Raw genomic sequence first — 14,910 nt, forward strand, 5'->3', positions numbered from 1 at the left:
TAGAAGTGGTGATAAAGTATTTTTTTCCTTGAAGAAAAAGCATGGAAAGACAGTAGAGAGTAATGGCTAGGGAAGGGGACTACCTGATAAATTGACATTTGAACAGAGACCTGAATAAAGTATGGTAGTGGAGTCATGTAGACATCTGTGGAAATAATATTCCAGGCAGATGGCATAAGTACAATGGCTCTGAGGCAGGAGCATGCCTAGTATATTCAATAAATAGCAAGGTAGGGAGTACTTTGGAAAGGTACTGGAAAGGTGTGAATGAAGAGGGTGTGTGTTAGAGAGAGACCTGGAATCCAGATAACACAGGGCCTTATAGGCTAGGGTAAGAACTCTGGACTATATTATGAGTGATATGGGAAGCCAGAACATTTGAAAATGAGGGAAAAGTAAGTTATAGGTATATACAGCAACATGAATATAAATTAAAAGCATCATGTTGAATGATAAAAGAAAGATTTATAGGAAAATATCATTTTTGTTCACTCATGAGCATAGATGCAAATGTCCTATACAAAACATTATCAAACTGATTTCATCAATGTGTAAAAAGGATAACAATCAACTAAGCTAATTTATTCCAAAAACTGAAGGTTAATTTCACATATGAAAATGAATCTATTACTTGCTAAATTGACAGAATAAAAACAAAATATATGATCATTTCAATTCAGAAGCAGCATTTGAAAGAATTAGAAATCCAATCCATGATAAAAATAATAGCAAATAGAAAGGCACATCATTAATCTGACAACCATGAATCAGAAAATTACTGCAAATATACCCAATAATGAAATACTGAAAGCTTTTCCTTTGAATCTGAGAATGAGATAAGGACTTCCACCAACACCGCTTCTCTTGAACATAACTGATCTCTTGGCTAGTGGGGTAAAGCAAGGAAACAAAATAAATGATATAGAATTGGAAAGGATGAGAATAAAGCTGATAAAATATTCAGAGATGATATGAGTACATACATAGAAAATAAAAAAGAATACAGATAAATTATCAGAATCAGGTTATTTAGCAAGAGTGCTGATCTATGGTCAACACACAACAATTGGTTGTAATTCTATATACAAGCAAGCAGAAAATGAAAATTTAAAAGATCCCAGTTGCAAGTCATTAAAAAACACACACACCAGTAAATGCCCAGGAATAAATCTAATAAAAGATGTGCAGGAAGACCTTGTACATAAATCTATAAACCATTATTGACAGCAGTTAAAGAAATGGAGCATAGAGGCAGGCCACAGAATTGGAAGACTCAGTATTGCAAATATATCAATTTGCCCCAAACTGATCTAGCATAAGGAAATCCTGTCAAGGTGTTTGGGGAACTTGACAATCATGGAAATGAAGAGCAAACAACAGTCCTTTTAGAGAAGAAAAATGTGTGGAACTTGCTGTACCACATACTAAGCCTTAGTAGAAAGTTATTATAATTAAGACAGTGAGGAATTGGTACAAAGATAGACCCATAGACCAAGGAATGAGTTAGGATGCCCAGAAAGAGACTCACAGATATATAGAAAAATATGGAAGTTTGGCACTGTAGAGTAATGAGAAAATTTTTTTTTCAATGAACAGTTTTAAATTAATTGAGTACCTAGATGGAGATAGCATTAAACTTGGCTCTTATTTCAACCATATGTAAAAATCAGTTGCACATGGGTTGTAGAATTATGAAAAGCAAAATACTAACACTTGCAGGAGATAATTTAGTAGAGTATCTTCACTGGGGTTAGAAATGACTTCTTAACTAGGTATACACAACATTAACCATCAAGGAATGACTGATTCACTAGACTATATTAAAATTAAGAACTATTCATTAATAAACATCCTTTGAAAAAGTGAAAAGGCAAACCACAGGATGGGAGCGGATACAACACATATAACCAAAAGGAGTTATATCCAGTATATATATAAAGAAGTCCAAAAATCAGTATGAAAAAGATAATTCAATAGGAAAAATAGGCAAGAGACTTGAACAGACACGTTATAGAAGAGTATTTTCAAATAGCCAGCAGACTCAGGAAAATGTCAATCCATTAGTAATCAGGGAAGTGCAAAGTAGAGACAAATGACAGCATTACACATACACCAGAGAAATGCCAGACTGAAGATATAGAGTAAAGTGAGGTACCATGTGAATTCTCATATCCCTGGTGAAGGGAGTAGAAATTGAAAAATTTGGAAAGTCTGGCATTGTCTACTAAAGTTGAGGATATACATACTTTACAACCAAACAATTCTTCTCCTAGTAACATTCCCTCCAGGAACATGTGCCCATGCACAAAGGCCATTTGCAAAACTGTTTGCAGCAGCATTATTTGTAGGAATCACAAACTGGTCATTAGGCAGTTCACAACCATTCTGTTCCTCTTCCTTCTGGGTACACTACCATGTATTTTCTTACTATTGATGGAGTTATACGGGGCAATGAAACTGGGTTTGGTCTATTACACAAGGGATAAAAAGACATGTGTCACCTCTGGGCTGACTTTTGGTGCAAAGGGGTAATCAGCCTTGCTCCCTTTTCCAGCCTAGTGGTCATGGAAGCATGTATTTCAGTGGAGGTTCACTAGCTTGGGTCCTTGAGTGACTATGAGCAGAGTCCCTGCCATTCTATAACAATAGTAAAAGTTAACCTTTTGTGGGGTTATGCCACTAATATTTTGGATTTTTATTTCCTGTTGCATGACCCAGCCCATTTTCATTGATATATGACTCAAATGTTCATCAACAACTGAATCAATTAAAAAACTGGGTTTATTCACAGAATGGGATATTTCTACAGTAATAAAAATGAATGAAATTCAGCTGTACTCAACAACATGGATGAATACCATACACCTGAAGTTGTGTGAATAAAGCCAGACACATGGAAATATCTATTATTTAGGTGTGGGTGCTTGAAAAGGGGTCTCTGAGCACCCAATTCCATAGTGGGGGAGGAGGGTTCCCCACACCAACAATAAGCTATTCTCTGAAGACAGCATCTGGGAGTCCTACAACTCAATTCCGAAACCATCACCCAGAGATAGCATCAGATTCCACAGGTTAAGGGTTCAATACTACAGGACTGCCCCCCTCCCTCACAGCAGAAGCCTGCCTGCCACAAGTCCAGGTTGTTACCTGGGCTTCTGACCAACTGACTACAGATCAAAGGTCCCAAGACCTCCTCCTTGGGTTCAATTAATTTGCCAAGCCCCTATCCTTAGGTGACCTAGCAACATTTCAAAAGTGATCTCATTAACATTGACCTGATGGCTCTCATTACTTAGGGAATTCCAAGGGTTTTTGAAGCTCTGTGCTAGAAATAGGATGACTTACAATTTTTTTAGTATAACTCACAGTATCACAATGCTTAACTAGTAAGACTATAAAGAAAAGCAAGGAAATTAATGTCAGGAAAGTCAGGGTGACAGTAACTTTGTAGAGGGCATTGTTAATGTTTAGGAGGTGGCATAACAGAGGCTTTTAGATGCAGATGGCTTTTTGTTTCTTAATTGGGGTGGTAATTAGATGGGTATTGGCCTTATGATAAACCACCGGACTGAACATTTTTGTTTTACTCGTTTGTATGGATGTGTATATTACTTTTTTAATTTGCTCAATTAAAAGGGATATAAAAAGATTATTCATTGCTATAACAACAAACGCTCAAATATATAATGTTTGTAATATGGAGATTTATTTCTCACTCACATGAAGTCCAAAACAGGTGTTCCTACTGGTGGGTGGCTCTCCTCTAAGTGATGTTCAGGATCTAGGATCCCTCCATTTTTTTATTCCATCATCTTCAACGTGTAACTTTCAAGGTCTCATGCAACAAATGCATCAAGTTGGCCAAAGTAGAAATGACATGTGGAACTATGCATGGGACAAATAAGAACCCATGTCTGGAAGTAATGGCACACATTAGTTCCACTATTATCCAATTGGTTAGATACAATCACATGGCCACACGTAAGTATAATGAAGCTGGCTGGGAATGAGCCCAGCTGATTTCCAGGAAGAAAATGTGAGGAACAGCTAGCACGTCTCTGCACAACCACCATATATTCTGTGAAAGATACACACGTGTCGAGGAATACACAGCAAACACACTGGGGGGTATAAGAGGAACAGAAGAGAAAATCAGGAACAAAGGAAACAAAATAACAGAGCAGAAGCGCCTTTCATGGACCACTCCTATTATAGTGCTGTGAATTTAGGAGAAGAATCAAGTCAATTCTTAGCATCAATCTGTGTACCAATGAAAGAGCGGGAAGTCCAGCAGCCATGGTGCCAGAAGTGCCATCCTAACTAGACCGACTCTAAAGTGCAACCTTAGTTTCTGCAGCTGTTCTTCCTCCCTCAGTCCCAGTTTTCTAAGCCTCATCCTCTGGGTTTCCCTGAGTTCTGTGAGTTTCTTGTTTCTATCTTTCCAATAATTTTTCTTCTTAATCACGGTTTATTATAGCCAAACCTGTACTGTCACAAAGTAGATGTATTTTACCTGTTGAATCTTCAGTCCTTATGTTGAACTTTGGCCATTACAGTAGGCATCCTCATTTGTCCTTGGCTTCTGTGGGGATGCTGATGCAGAAAGCCCAACATCTACAAAAACCGGCTTTCCTGCAGCAACAGCCACAGCCAGGCAGCAGGAAGGTGACCTTGACCTCTCAGATCTCAAATGAGCACATGGAACTGGTGGGACTTACTCTGTACTCAGAACCCTAGCAGCAAGAATTTGAACTTCTCCAGGTAGTGAAGAATTTGAGCACCAGGTAAAGTGATACGTTTCCTATGGTGGCTGCAAACTATGGATACTCCCCGGCTGAGAGGCAACAAACTGGATGCCATGCTGCTCATTCACCTATTTTCTTTTGGCTCCTAGCCTCTCCGTATCTCCCCTGAGAATGTAACCTCCCACTCCAACCGCCTTCCCTGTACCACATGCGCGCACACACACACACGCACACTGGTCACACTGCTGCAGCTGGGACCCTGCAAAGTACATTTCCCGGAATCCACGGCCAGCTGGTTCCCCACTCAGTTCTGCTCATGGGACGTCCTCAAGGGAAACTGAAAGTGAAGGATGGGAAGAGGGTTTTCATTCCTGTTGTCCACTTGCTGTTCTATTACTCTAACCACTGCTCTGCCACACTTGCCAGAGATTTTTAGCAGCAGCAGGTAGTCGCACCCTCCTCAGAGGTCCAGACACCAGGATGTGCAGGGAGTTCCCCTCACAAAGTTCCGAGTTATCATCAAAAGGAGCCCCTTCTCTGAGCTCCTAGTTTCTGGTAATCACACCACTTCCCCTTTGTTTCCCCAGGCCTTGGGATGTTACTTGATTTCTCTAGTTATTAGGTTTTGAATTACATCAGCAGTTTCTACTCTTTCAGCCTTCAAACATTTGTGATCAATTCTCTGCATTAAACACCCTCTACTTGAAATGCTTAGTGTGGTTTCTCTTCTCCTGACGGGGTCCTACCTGATATACGGATGGGTATTAAAAACACAGTTGAGCAAGTGAGGGTAAAAAAGTAAGAAATAATACAAGATTTGTCAACAATACTCTACATAAATAAGTGCGAGCATGCACGAATGAACAGTTCGCATTATACAAAAATACTTATAAAAGTAAGAGGATGTTAAATGAGCTTTTCAGTTGTCTAAGATCTTTGGATAATACACCAAAACTGAAGACAATAAGTAACAGGTACCAACACATTCTAAATAAAGGTGCTAGATAGATCCACATACGATAGTAAAGCTGATCCAGAGACCACCAACCTTTCTGTTGTACATGCAGTTAGTTCACTGATGGGAATTTTTAGGAATAAAGAGAACTCCTCCCTGAAAGGAAGAGCAGTGCTGTTCCCTCCATCCTAAATTCAGCGAGGAAGGCTCCAACAGAACCATTTCTGGTCTTTCTGAGTTCCCATGAGAGGGAGAGATGTTATATTCATTTAGGTTACATTCTCTGGCTAGGGGCTTGCAATGCTCAGGAACCTAGAGATCCAGGGCCACATAGCCACTGGGGTGGAGTATGAAGCAGAGGCTTCTTGGGAGAATAACTTGTGGGGTTTGGAGCCATATATGTATAGACGGGTGCTTACTTCTCAGGTGGAGAAGTCTAGGTTGGGCTGACCGGGGCAGGGCAAGGGGAAAGCGGTCAGCTGCTGGTGGGGCTGCACCTCCACTGTAAGGCAGGAGAGACATGAATGACTCCCCTGGGCTCCTTGAAAGGTAACAGGTCTAGAGGGGTTTGTTAGGACCTCTCACATGAGGGCCACCTGCGAGGGTGAGATGTCAGCACTAGGAGGCTGTGGATACACTGACAGGGCTGGGGACCGGGAAGCTGTGGAGCAGAGGGGGAGTGTGCTGGGTATCATAAGAAAGGAACCAGAGCCTGTTAGTGCACAAGTCCCCATGGGGGGGCTCCAAAGAGCCCCCAAACCCCACACAACAGCCAACATTTAAACTCCTCTTAGTGGAGCACATTGAAGGAGCTACAGTAAAGTTTAGCCTTTTTTCTCTAATACCCCCTCTCCTTACCCCAACCCTGGAAGTTAGAGAGGAGGTAAAGAATGAGTGGAAGAAACAGACCATGTTCCTCTACCCCGGGAGCTGGAAGAACAGCTTTGAATTGGATGAGTTGCTGACATCCCACTGAGGTGTGGGAAGGGAAGCAAAGAATATACTTTAAGTGTTAATATTTTAGTTTGGTCTCAGGTGTGTTATAGGGAATCACAGGACATATCTTCACCAGAGTATTAACAATGTAGGAGGACCCTTCAAGTGGGGCCAGTAAGACAGGGGCTGCAGCAATCAGCAAGACTCCAAGAAAGTGTAATAGTAAATAGTTGTCCCTGCTTATTCAAGAACACATCATCTTGTGACCAAGAAAATTAAGAGACTAAAAGAATCACAGAGACTCAATTGCTAATATCTTGAGTTTCTGAACCAGTACAAACAGCCACCTACTTTCTAGTGATATGAAAAGAAGAATCTAATTTGTTTAAGACATTCTTGAGTGTCTTAAGACATCCAATTATTTTTCTATCAAAATGTAACTGATAAAATGAGTATCTCAACTTCCTCATGTGAGCATTTTTCCCTCAATTAAGCTTCAAAGTCATGGGACAGGTGGCAAGTGTTGACCTACATCTGCTAAGATAATGAAATGCTTGACGCACCCTGAAGGAAACAAAAGGGGTTTAGTGATCAAGAGTAATGTGGACAGGAGGCCCAGAGAAGATATATTAGTCAGAGTATATAATGCTAACTGCTATTTCCAAAGCTTGCTACCTTAATGCAATAGAGGTTTATTACTTGTTCAAAGTCCAATGTGGATGTTCTTGGTAAAGCAGCTTTCCTTTAAGCAGTCACTCAGGTATCTAGACTTCTTTGATGCTTTGACTCCACCATTTTCAAAATATGTGCTTCAAGGTCATCGTGGAGGGCAGGAGTGGGTGGGAGAATAGGGAGACGGCGCATCTACACATAACACATAACTGCTTGGTCTGGTGGTGAGTCATCGCCTCCACCCACTTCCCACTGGTGAGGACCACTAACTGCCTGCCTTGCTGTAAGGAGCTGGCAAATGTAGTTTAACTGTGTGTCTAGGAAAAGGACATTTTGGTGAGCATCTAGAAAGTTTCTTCCACAGAAAAAAAGGTGTTAGTGTAAAGATCTGGAAGATGAAAATGAGCTCATCAGGGAAGAGTATTCTAGGGAGATGGAGCAGCAGGTAAAAAGACCCAGAAGTAGCAATGGCTTGGGCTAGTGAGGAACGAAAGGAAAGCTGTGTGGCTAGAGCTTCTCAAGGAAGGAGTGGGTTAAGATGCAGTTGGAGGGAGACCTGGCAAGAGCACACAGGGCCGTTTTTTGTTCTCAGAGCAGTGAGAATTCACTGAAGGATTTTAAGCAGAGAAGCGACCTATCTGATTTACATTTTAAAAAGATCACTTGGCTGCAGGGAAAATAAATCGCCTTTGGGGACAGGAGCGGAAGCAATTAGCCCAGTAAGGTGGTTACTGCAAGTAGTTGAATATCCCAGAACCAGGTGGCCAGTCTGAGAAGACACCTGGGAAAGAGGATGACCTGGGGATAAAAACCTCTAATTACAGGTGTCTGTGAAAAGCTGTGAAAGGGCTTTGTGCAATTACATAAATGGCTGAGAGTCTGGAGCTGAGCTGTGTCTCTGTCAAGATGGTGTTGTTTCTTTGGGACCTGTGTCCCCTTAGGGCTGCGTCACAGGAACAAAAGCTGAAGCACACAGACGAGTGCAGAGGCAATAACCTCGTGAAGGGATGCTCAGCAATCGCGAGGCCCAGGCTGCTATCCAAACCCAATCTTATTCTTGGTCCTCACCACCTCCCCACACTTTTTTCTTTTGGTGGTACTCTTGCCCTGCTGTGGAGAAAAGCTGTAGCAAGCCTGTGACTTCAGCTCATTCTTAGTTCATAGTCTTATGATCAGTTTAAGGTACAAACATAATCATGAGTAATTAGAATGTCTAGTTCTATTTATCAGTAAATAATCTGTACCACCACAGCTTTCACTATTTCCCCTCCCAGTTCTGTCTCTAGTTAAGTCAAGTGGCCTGCAGCGGGGAGGCAGAATGATTGCCTGCTCTGCTCTGTCTCCCCCTCACAGCTGAGGGGGCCAGGGGCCTAACTGCAGAGAAGTAAGGGAATGGGACAGTTCTTGCTTGGCTGGGCAGTTCTGTGCCTCACAGGCCCTGCAGGGGGGCATCCCTACTGTCCCTTTCTGCAGCTTCCTTGACTCTGGGGGTGCTTTATTCAGGGTGGCCTCTGGAAACTCCCTCCTCAGCCCATGTGGTATGCTTCTAGCTTCTTTGGGCTGAGCTCTCCTTGCCTCTTCAAACAGTCCTGTGGGACATGACCCAAGACCACCCCATGCTTCCCTCTTCCAAAAGGCGCACAGGGCACACTCCTGCACAGCTGGGGATGCAGGCCAGGCCAGTGCAGAGCAGTAGCACTTCCCTGGGGCCGCCACCAGAACCGTGAGCCTCTGCTTGCCCGCTTCATTTCCAGGGCAGGAGTCAGCTTCCAGGCTCAGCATTTCTTGGCTGCAGGAATAAATACTTCGAGTCTCCCAAATGGTCCCACTGGATCCCCAGTTAGACTGGAGGGAGACGGCAGAAACCAGCCCCCGCAAAGGAGAGGTGGGTTTGACAGCCCAGCTGTAGTCTGTTTCACAGTAACAAGCTCTCCACAAGGCAGCCTTGCCTGGTCTCTTCCCACCCTGTCTGCTTTCTGACCTTGAACCTTAAATGTGCTATTATACTACCAGCAAGCACACTAATATCCCTTATTCATTCATTCCCTCTTTCACTCTCTTTAAATGATGCTCATTCTCCTTGTCTCAAAATTCCAACCACTTTCCCCCTATTCTCGCTGTCAACCCTTAAGTCTGCTTCCTGCTTCACTGAGAAAAATCAAAGCAACAAAGGAAGAACTTCTCAAACCCTACTCTAATTTTCTGAATCAGAAACCGGGGAAGGGCTTAGTAATCTGCATTCTAACATGCCTTCAGGTAATTCTAACATGAGGAGGCTTTCACAGTCGAGCAACTCCCACTCTCCCCGACTCCCACTTACCTCTTACTACTCTTGCCGCTTCTCCAATCTGTTCTCAAGTTGTTCCTGAAGCAGCTGTCATGCTGTTCTTTTTTTTTTATTTTGATATCATTAATGTACAATTACTTGAACAACATTATGGTTCATGCTGTTATTTCTTAAGGGAATATACATTGTTTCCTCTTCAGTCTACACTCTCAACATTAGACACTAAAGTTCAGGCATCACTTGAACAAGAGCTTGTCCTGAAGCTGAGTTTGTCCGAGCCACTGAGTTTGGGGGAGCCGGGGCCTGAGCCAGACCTAGAGAGATATTTACTTAGGTGCGCTGGAGCCAGAACAGGCAAAGGAAGAATCCATACTATAAATAAGGGAGGAAAGCAAAAGAGGGAGGAGGGCAGACCCCAGCTGTCCTGCTGAGTATGATAAGAAAATGAAAAAATTAATCAAGATCTAGGAATCTAAATAACATTTGGGAAAGAACACAGACAAGGAGCTATAAAAGGTGATGTGTGTCCTATAGTGAGACGCTCTGCTACTCCAACACTTCCCTTGGAATTTGTGGCTTGCCTCTGTTATCCCAGGAGGCTCCTGCCCCATGAACCTGCCACAGTAGTCATCTCCCCAGTAACCCCCAGTGAATCCTGACAAGCTGAAGAGGACTGTCTGGGTATTTTCTCTTGGCTGCCTGGCAGCCAGCTCCACTTACAAGCCTCACATCACCCCCAGAATGGAAGTTTCCCCAGCCCCTAGGCTGTGTGAACCTTGTGCACTTCTGAAATTCATGCCATCTAGCCTCTTCTTCCCTTGTCTGTAGATCTCCTGGATCCATTCCCTCCCTCAAAAGGGTGGCACCCATTCCTACCAATTTTTACCATCATCCTGAAGAACTTCAAAGTCCATGCAGACAACCTCTCCCCGTAACACCTGAACCCTCAATCCACTGACCAGTCTATAGGCAGCCTCCCTTGCATGCATCTCTGGTGCTCACGCTTGGAGCTACACTCTAGGCTTTGCCATCCCCTAGAGCTATTCTGCTTCCTGTATTAAGAATTCAAGCATGCCAATTTCTGACCACAGCCTCTCATTCCCCAGCAATCATTCAATTACTGCTTGTGCAACAACCTGCTCCTGTCTTCTCTCTACTACCTCTATGAAGCTCCATAGTTCAGCCTAGCAACCACATATTTAGAAATGGTCTGAAACTCCTTTGCTCACTTTCATTTTAATTGCATGGCAAGGTTCCAACTCTGGATGATCCCTGAGAACTCATTTTCCACAGCTACACCTAGATTCCTGAGTAGGCAGAGAGAGCCACACCAATCACTGGGCTGACTGGTATTAACTACAAATTCATGAATAATACCATATAAAATCAAACAGGCCCTTAACAATCCTCATCCCACTGCAATTTGACTTCTCTCATATTTTTTTAATCACTCATCTTTATTGATAAAATAGGTTCTTATGCAGTAGTTATTCTCAGACACAAATTTAAGGTTCTGATACAAAAAAAAAAGAGTATAGGATGGAAAACTTAACTATGTAACAAAGTAAATATCTTTAAACACCAGAATCTTAAAAATTATACCCATGTAAGACAACCAAGAGTAAATTAACTCAACTTACTTTTTATAAAAATAATTATTTATGAAGTGATTTTTTATAATAGAGCTGCCTCAATGGATTACCTCAGACTTAGTTTTAACTGTGTAGTTTCTTTAATTCTGACTTGGGATAAAAACTGTATGATTGAATGTGCCATCAATTAAGGGATACTTTCCAAAAACCCAATAGAAAAGTTTAAAAATAAAAAATATCATTTATTTATAAAATATCAATTAAGGCCTCTGAATGAGAAAAGAAATCTATTTAATGTCTGGGCCGTTTGCCCTTTTCCTATTCAATCAACCCCATTTACCCAAACTTAAGATTTGTTTTAAAAAATTTATATACTACATTTTCTGTAAAAAACAAAACAAATACTTCTAAACCCATAGATTTTTATCCCCATTAACTGAAGGATTATAAGAAAAATCTTACAGGTTATATGGACTGGATGGAGCTTAAGAAAAGATCAAAAAAATTTTTTTTTAATTTAAGAGTATTTACTTTTTAAAAAGGGTTGTATGAGGCAGAAGAATTCCCAATTTACTTTGAAGTTACCATACCTAGCTTGCTCTATCAACGTTTCACCTTCGCTAGCTAAATGAGCTACATAATATCCTTAAAGATCAACCAGAGAAGAGAAAAATCTCATCTTTATTGTTGATTTAAACCCAAACTTATTCTTTCAAAGGAATAGTTTAACCTACTAATAAGTCTCTTATAAGATCTTCTTTCTTAGAAAGTAGTATTCCTTCTCCTTCATTCCTGAAATGGTATTTCATATATCCTTAAGCAAGTTGTTGACAATTGTTAGTGAGTATTAATTATGGTAAATTAGCTAAAATTAAATTTCTTCCATTGTTTATGGTTCATGTCAACATTCCTGCAACCTTTCGAACTGAATTTTCTTGGAAAAAAATTAAAAATTAATGGGGAGGTAGACAGACAATCATTAAAAACTGAAGTCTCATGGTATATAAGCTATTTGCTAACTTGGACACCAAACAGGGAGGACAACAGTATGACAATTCTCCATTCACAAAACCGTGACCAACTGGATCATTTTATGAATTCTCAAACATTTATGGGAATATCCTTGTTGATCCCACCGGCATCCAGAAGGCTGACAGCACTGCTGAAACCTCTTGATACACTCAGCAGTCACCGTGAGAATCTTTACCACTTAACAAAGGCTGAGTTTCTGCTTTTCAATTTTATCATGGAATAAAGTTTATTGACCATTAACCATTCATTTTTTTGTTGCTATCTCTTAAAAATGACATTGCCAGTGCACTGTACATATCATAGAAAAAAAATAAAACAAAAGGTAGCTTGAGACTGATTTTCCCGTTCACTCATTCACTGCAGTAGGCCAGTCCCAGTGACCAAAGTCTGGAGCCTTGTAAGAAGCTCTGAGACCGAGAAGCTCTTTAGCTCTTCCTCAGACTCAGGTCACTGTTGGTCACTAAAGCTGACAAAGATGAACTTTTGGACACATCATCTTTCCTAAGGTTCAAAAATGATTCTCGAGTAATCTGAAGGATCTCTCTCAAGCCCTTGTTTTCTTGTTCAAGTTGAAGTATTCGTTCCTGTTCTTCACAACCCTGTTGGTCATCAATTTCAATGGCTTTCCTCATTACTGCTGCCATTTCTGTTACCTGGTCATCATATGCCTATAATTCCTTAGAGTGCTGCTCTTTTAACTTCATTATCATCCCCGGATCATCTTTTTTGCTAGCCATTAGCAATCTGAACATTTGCTCTCGATACTTGCTCATTATAAGTTCCAAGGCAGACTGATGTTCTTCCAGGGAGGTACATAACTCTTAGTTCTCTTGTTGCAGTTCTCTGATTTGTCTGTTTTCTTGCTGGATTCCCATAACTAACGTGGACTGTGGCCGATGTCTTGCAACTTCATTAAGTTCTTGAATTTCTTCCTGATACTGCTTCATTGCTTCTACTCGCTTGTTGAGAGCTGTGGTTTGCTCGATGAGAGACTCTGCGGCATCATCGTGATCTCTCAACAAGAGCTTTAGCATCAGCAAGTGCCTTGTCATTTGTACAACTCATTCCTAAAGGAATACTCTGGTCTCAATCCGCGCAGCCAACGGCTGTGGCGACTAGGACTCAAAGTCTCTGCCAATGGGGACCTATGCACCCAAGAGAAAAGACTCCTCTTGCCTGTTCAGCTTCTTCAGTGAGCAGACGCAGAAGCCAGCAGGGATAGTCAGCGTAGTGATGGCTGCGGGTCAACGGGGATCAGCCCCGTCCCTTGCCCGGGGTAATCTGCCCGGATGGCCTCCTGCCAGCCCTCTGACTTCTTTCATTTTAACAGACCATTCAGCAGCATTTGAGAGCTGACAACTCCCTAATCCTTCCACATTAAAATATCTACTTTCCTGGTTTTACTCTTCCATCTATGGCCATGCCTCATCTTGTTACTTTTACTGGTTCATTTTCCTTAACCCACCTAATAAATGCTCCTCACTTCTGTTCTGAGCCAGTGTCTCTTCTCATTATCTTACTATGGATCTCTTTTTGATTTCTATGACTTTCATTACCACCTCTAGGCTGTGATTCCCAAATCCCTAGCACAGACCTCTCCTGAGACTTTTATATCCCCCTCCAAATGAACATCTAACAGACACCTAAAACTCAACTTTCTGAATGGCATCACCAGCCCAACCAGTTTCTCAAGCCAGAAACCAGAAACTTACTTGAGATTCCTTTCTCTTACCAACACTCAACATTCCCCAAGTCCTACCTACTGAAGTTCTCCTGTCTGCCACCTTCACTAGTCCACAGTGCTCTCATCTTGTCCCTGAACCTGCGTTCCTGAACACCCCTGCTCTCAGTCCCACTCAACTGGACCCTGTCATTCCTTAGTACCTCCTTAGGTGAATCTCAAGAGACTAAGCTCTAGAAATACCGAGATAAATGTAACAAGAAGATTGCAGCCTAATGCACAGAGCACTCACAATGCAGTATTTGAGCTGACATTGCACTCTTCACATAACACTTACGGGGTACAGATGAAGAATTAATTCTGCTTCGCGAGTGGTGAAGTAGGAAACCAGCAGACTGTTTGGAAGGCTTAGTAGGACTTTGTGAGTCAGATGAGTAGTTAGCAGACCACATAGCACATGCAGAGGCATTGCGTGACACCTACTGAAGGGTTCATGGCCTAGCCTTCACACGTGGCCTCTGACTGACAGCCTGCCTCAAAACCTCCATCCCCTCACTGGAAGCATCCAACTGGCTCACAGCCCTGGAACCTGTACTCTGGTGGTTATTCTCAGTTCTTGTTCTTGGAAATAGACAGAAGAGTCTATATGTTTATGTGTGAGCCCATGGCAGATGCCTTCTGGGAGAGGCCAAGGAACTCATTCCAGTACATCTTGTCCCAGCATGAGCTTTCCTTGCCCATAGCTTTCCTAGGATGTGCTGATCTGGGCCCCCTGTGAAGGAGAAACGGACAGACCCTTTTGCCAGTGAACAGCCCAATCCCCCCCAACATGGCATTGAACAGTTGTTATTTATGCAGAGATCTGGATTCCTCACAACTTTCTCCAAAGACATCTCAGAATATGTTAAGAATCTCTAAATATCCTATGAAATGTGGTTGCCGAAAGGCCTATCTTGAGCTCTCCCTCAGGCAACAAATCCACTGTTTGCCTTTCAAACCGCCAACCCAAT

The 14,910-nt window shown here is 42.0% G+C and overlaps 1 pseudogene; it reads right to left on the reverse strand.

The window, feature by feature from the left end:
* Positions 1-11,041: 11,041 nt before the first annotated feature.
* LOC118914720 (FGFR1 oncogene partner 2 homolog) lies at positions 11,042-14,815 on the reverse strand (annotated as a pseudogene).
* Between the last annotated feature and the right edge of the window lie 95 nt (positions 14,816-14,910).

The sequence above is a fragment of the Manis pentadactyla genome, chromosome 9 (assembly GCF_030020395.1).
Source record: "Manis pentadactyla isolate mManPen7 chromosome 9, mManPen7.hap1, whole genome shotgun sequence".
NCBI lineage: Eukaryota > Metazoa > Chordata > Mammalia > Pholidota > Manidae > Manis > Manis pentadactyla.